General features: G+C 35.0%; 1 protein-coding gene across 3 annotated transcripts in view; it reads right to left on the reverse strand.

The window, feature by feature from the left end:
* smpd3 (sphingomyelin phosphodiesterase 3) overlaps positions 1-6364 on the reverse strand; it is a 105280-nt gene that overhangs the window by 85532 nt on the left and 13384 nt on the right. The window contains exon 1 of one of the 3 annotated variants that reach the window (XM_087311041.1): positions 4629-4777. The exons of 1 other annotated variant lie outside the window; for it this stretch is intronic. The gene's annotated coding sequence lies outside the window, so the exon portion shown is untranslated. Of the gene's footprint in view, positions 1-4624; positions 4778-6364 lie in introns of those variants that run through there. One more of the 3 variants, XM_087311043.1, reaches the window with a different exon arrangement.

The raw sequence follows: 6364 nt of genomic DNA on the forward strand, positions 1-6364 counted from the left end.
GTAGATATGGCATGGACAGAGGGGACGTGTCCCCACCAATATCCACCAATTACTGAAATGTCCCTACCAAGAAATTTAATCGAGTTCAAAATAAAATAATTCTTCATCAACCCTTAGTAACCTACATGTGCACAAAGTCAAGTTCTCTACAGGTTCACCGTGACACTATTAATCAAGTTTCGATTTAGGCCTCCATGATAATGAAAAACAATAATCTGGATAAAACAAGTTAAATTGTGCCACACACATATCTAAATTATCATTCATGCCTCCTGAAAGCCAGAATTTGTGCTGTTCAATGCATGCGCTAGGACTGTATGTCCCCACCAATGTCAAAAGCAAATCTACTCCCTTGGCAAGAAGATCAACTGCTGGAGATTGCAAATGATGGGGGCCTTTTAGGGGCAGATCGCATATTGCATCTTTTCTAGAGTTTGCATACAGTAAGTTCATTGTTTCCAATGGAGGTGCGCACACCAGCAGCGTGATGCACTCGCGTCTTTCAGACGTACGCAGTTGAATGAATCTCGTGAGCACACAATGAGTGATGTGACAAGAATTGAGCTTATATATAAATCAGCTTATCATGCTCTGAGAAAACGTTTGATGGTCGTCTAGCAGCCTACAACCAACAAAACCCCCCAAATTGTCAAGCGTTGACCGGTCAGCGGTGATAAAATGGTTGAGGACCACTAATCTGAAACGTGCAATGAAACGCGCTAAGAGCAACATATCTTGTGTTTCGCAAATGTAGGCAAATGTTTTAATCCACAAATCTACCAAAATCCACTGAAGTATTTACAGTTTATTTTTCTTAAATAGCCAAAAGCGCATCGAACTGAAGTGCCACCCACATAGAGTATGGTTTACATGAGGACAAAAACAAAACACAAGGATGAAAAAGAAGAAGCTCTAGGATTGATTTAAATAGTATCCAGACGGAAAACAAAATGTTAAGAGAACTAACCAATGAAATTGAACTTTAAAAACGGCATTATGTCATTCTCTGAGAGCATCTATTTATTTTGCGGCTTCCACAGTAGCACATCCTGCTCAGGCCGATTAAATGTATCATGCTTTTCAGCTCTTAAGAAGCATATTAGGATGACACAAGCTCCTCTCAGCTGTTCCTCTAATGGTTTGGCCATAATTACAGAAGGTATGGCGATCTGCCCGAGAGCCCCACGTGTACACTTCCTGATGGCCGTTTTGGCACACTGACCGGAGTATTTGACATCCGCCGGTGTTGTTTGATGTCTCACATTCAGATAATGTGCCCTAATGAAGAAACTTCAGCAAATGCAGTGAGAAAATGACCCGCTGTGTCGGATTAGTACTGCGTCATCACTAATTTCAATACAGTGGCCACATTTCCCTCGCCCACTGTCGTGACTTGGCCTAATGCCTATCTTGAAAGGCTCTCTACAGACAGAAGGAAAATGGACATTTATGAATCTTCAAACAACATGGGAGGTTTAATGGCTTAGGTAAAGTTATCTAGCACTAATGATGTTTAAAATCAAGCATGTGGAGTACAGTTTAGGGACTGTTCAGCCAAATAATTATGATTTCTGACTAAAAACGTCTTGTATTAATTGCTTTTTCATGCCAGTGTGTGAACAGCTTGAAATTCAACTTTAAACGTAGAATCTGTTTTTTATGAACTATTTGCCTGAAAAATCAAAAGTATGTGAGAGCATGTCTTTTATTTTCTAGTAGTTTTGAAAACATGTACTTTTACTTTCCCTTGAGTACATTTTTAGTGCTGTATAGGTACTTTTACTCCACTACTTTCCTTTAGCCTATAGTCACTACTTTATTTTATGTTGTCTGTGGTAGACCAGATCGCACAAAGAGGGTAAATCGCATCACAATGAATTACCTCAAGACATAGGCGATTTAAATTTGCAGCAAACTGTTTGGAAGCATTAAAGGTGTCCAAGAAAATGTCCAAAATCTTCACACGCAATAACTCAGAGAAGGCGTTGCATTTTGTTGTCCTACCTAAAATCAGCCAAATATCAACATTGATGTTACAGCTTGACATTGTGTGGATGTTACCACTTTGACGTCTATCAGATGTTGGGTTTCGGTTGCCATCATGAATAAATATCAGTATTTGACGTCAAAATGTTGGTTTAAGATGTTGGCTTAATGTTGGATTTTGGTCACTTTCAAACACAACCTAAAATCAACCAAATATCAATATCATTTGATGTCATTTTTGAACATCAAAATATCATTGTCTTTAGCTTCTGGCTAAATATTGAATTGTGGTCGCCTGACATCACAAAGTAAATCTAAGCCAATATTAATGTCTTATGACATTGTGTGCCTGCTAAGCAATAACTAAAAGCACTACAGAATGTTACGTTTACACACATCCACAAATTACATGTAAATGCATCAGCTTTTTACAGCATAATACTTACTACTCTTGAGTATTTTTAAAAGGGTTACTTTTTACTTATGCTTTGAGTAATATTTACAACAGATACTTTTACTCTACTTGCGCTACATTTTTAGGCAAGTAATGGTACTTTTACTTAAGTATGATTTTTCAGTACTCTTTCCACCACTGTCTGCACTATACTGTCAATGTGTAATGCACACAGTAAAGGATTCAAACTATACTCTCACATAGCCAATCTGTAAAATTTCAAACTACCATAAAAGTGTCATTTCAAAATATCCAAATTAGGGCTGCCCGATATTGGAAAAATCTATTTTATTTTTTATTTTTCTGCGATAAATATTGAGTTATGAATACAGTTTTACAAGATGTTTGAATAGCTCTATTTGACATTTCTATGGGGAGTCTATTGGTATTCAAGTACAGAAATAAAAAATATCACAATGCAAAAAAACAATGCTTTTCTTACTTTGGTTTGTCTCAATTCTAGTCTAAATATCCGACTACTTATTTTAAGACTTATTTTAAGTAAAAATATTGTTTTGTTTTCAACTTCAGAAAAAAAAGTCAGAATTAAGGGGGTTTCTTTAAAACAAAGCACAATTATCTGAAAATGGGGTGAATAAAATAATCTTATTTTCACTGTGAAATGTAGATATTTGGACTAGAAACAAGACAAAAACTTCCAAGTAAGAAAAAACTTATTTTTTTCAGATAAATTGTGTAAATACATCTTTGTTGTACCTTCAAACATCATTTTTTTTTCATCCAAATATCTTACACGTAGTCACAGGCCTTAAAAACACAAGCTAATGATAACCATTCACTCTACAGAATATGGTTAAGCAGTGACTTTACAAGCTCCAGGTCAACTATAATTCTGACTATTGTGAATGTACCTATTGTGAATGTGCACATTGCAAAATCGATGCTGAAACGATATATCGTGCAGCTCTAATCACTATGGCCAAAAGCTTTCTTAAAAAGTCACATTTTTGTTTTGTTTATAATTGTTGCTTCAATATAAATGGTTATAAATTAAAACTGGAAACAACTTGTTAGTTTAAAGCCTTAGGCAAAGATATCTACCAACAATTATGTTTAAAAAATGAAAAAAATTAAGATTCTTACTGTTTATTATTCTTACTGCTTACCTTGTGTTTTTCCAAAGATGCAGAACTAAAAAATAGGCTTTCAATATAAACCACAAGCCAAATAAGCCACTTTTGTAATGCTGATTTGTTATTATGTAACATTTTATTAAATATGAATGTTTTAAAGTGCTTAACTCTTTAAAATGATGTGCTTTTTGAATGAAGGATAAAATAAAAGAGGTCTGGAATCATATGTAGGTGATTAAATAATGCAAAAAAAAAAAATCCAAAAATAGCATGAAATGTTTATTTTAAGGAACATCTTTGACTTTGATGGCAACCTTATTATACATTTTTGGATCATTACTGTTTGTGGAAGTTGGAAAGGGAAGAATTTACATGATTATACCAACTTTTACAGCTATTTTCAGAGTATGCTGTTAAATGCTACAACAATCACCACCTTGCCACCAAAAACAACATAGATTTAGCCTTAACATTCCCTTGTTTATATAAAGGAGTAAACACAAATATTTAAATACAAGCAAATGCTGTAGCTGCCACACCTTTACCCATTCTTACAATTAAAGATTAAAATCAACCCATCACACCATAATTCTCAATTCACATATGAAAACAAGACCTCAACCTACAAATATTACATTTCACGATAGTCTAGTTGAAAACGCACCTTTCATTTTTTACCAAGCAAGCGGTAAACACTGTCATAAACCTCTAAAAATAGATGCAATAAATCATACCGGTCTCTAAATGCATGCCTTGCCTCAAACTGGCGTCTGTTGGAGGCAACTGCATTGGTGAGCAGGGAAGCAGGATAAGTGCTCAACCAAACGAGTCCATAAAACAGCCTCGTGCACATGCAAACATTATTCAAATCTCACCCCTCCAGTAGTGCCACGAAATTAAGCCTTTAAAGCCAGAGGCAGGGAATTGCAGTGGAAGAAGTAATCAATGAACAGTTAAATAGAGCAAAACCCTTTTCCAGGCGCACAAAGAAGCGTGGTAGGTGATGCTGCTTACAGACTCACAGACAAACCCGTTTCAGTTCTTTCCCCAACTTTTCCTTTCAAACGACTCGAATTGGACGTTTCAATACTCACGATTTAACAGGTGAGCGTTTCCTTTGGCGTTATTTCCTTGCTAGTTTAAAGATATATCTGCTTTCCGTCGCCGCGTTCCGCCTCTCCGCCCCGCGTTGCAACTGCTGACGACGACGCCGAGTTTCTTCTTTCCAGCACCAGCGCGCTTTGAACAGCTCCGCTGACGTCACTGCCCGCGAAGCCCAACGACGCCACGCCTTTAAAATAACAGCCGGAGACCCCACCCGACACACACACACACACACACACACGCTAGTGGTTGGCAATTTTGATTCGAATATGAGAATATAAGATTTGTTTCAGTGACTGTATCTGATAGACCATTTCAATGTGATAATTTCATTGGTCCATGAACATTTCCTGCTTGTTATCAAACTATTTCATAACTGTAACAAGAGGCAATTCAATCATAACTTCAAAACAGCTATTATGACATTATTTATCAATATGTGGCTCTTTTTGGATTCTCAGAAGCTGTATAAATAAAAAAATTTACAACATGAAACATATTGGGACTATAGTTTTTGTTTACATCCCTCAAAATGGTCATATGTAGGTCTATTGGAAATTATCCACACTTAAAAAAATTCATTGGTTTTACTTCTTTTTTAGGGTAAGTGTTTGCAAACAATGTCTATTTGGGCTGAATATAAACAAACATATTAAATTTAGTGATGCTCAACTTAATTTGCTTGTTTAAATTTAGCCCATACAAATTGTTTGCAACCATTTACCTCCAAAATTGTTGTCATTGCATTGTGCTAGCTAGTAGAACTGTTGTACAAATATCAATTTCTTTGATATTTACAAGTATGATTTAAATAGTTGTGGTAACCTATAAACACTCCAAAAAAATGTTGTTTGCTGTTTGATCAAACTACTTTTTAAAAATTAGCTGAAACAATACAATTTTTGAGTTTTTTTTTTTAATGTTTATCATGTTTATTAAATGATAAACATAAACATTCACAGCAAAAGAAAATCAAATTTGTTTATTATGTATGTGGGTCACAGCTATATGCAGTCTACCACTCTATATGCTGGGACTGATTTGTGGCTGTAAAAGAAATTACAATTTTAATGCCTGTATAGACAAACACCATTCACACCATGATGTTTCTTTTTTTCTTTTATTTTTTTATAAATGTGTTGCAAATATTCCACCTGCCACTATTTAAACTTTAAAGTTGTGAGGACTCTGATTGGCCAATCAAGTTTATTTATTAATTCATCATTTGAAAAATATTGTGGTGGCATTGAAAACATGGCTAGTGTTCATTAAATTTCATTTGGACTGCACCTTCATACTACAGTTACAGTATGTCATAAAGCAAATGAAGTACTTTCTACAGTATGCACATTAATACAGTGAATGATATCATAAGATGAGGACTGCCAAAGAATTAGAATTACTGACAAAACAAATCCTCATATACGTGACTGTTAAATGCTTCATTCTGGTTAGCTGATTCTGATCTGCTTTTCAGGCAAATCTAAAGAAAGGCACAGCAATAAGGAAATTAAGGACCGGGTTTGACTGCATTACAGTTCCATATCACTGAATCATCATACATGCTGAAAGATTAATTTTTTTTCACACCATACAAGTTAATAAAATCTAAATACTATTTTAAAAAGTTCTGAATTATATAAATAGAATATCCACCATCAGATAGGAGAATTACATATTAAGGTTCTCTTCAAGTTGTTACAAAAAAAGAGAAATCTCCAAAGTT

This window comes from Danio rerio, chromosome 25 (genome assembly GCF_052040795.2).
Source record: "Danio rerio strain M-AB ecotype USA chromosome 25, GRCz13ab, whole genome shotgun sequence".
Taxonomy (NCBI): Eukaryota; Metazoa; Chordata; class Actinopteri; order Cypriniformes; family Danionidae; genus Danio; species Danio rerio.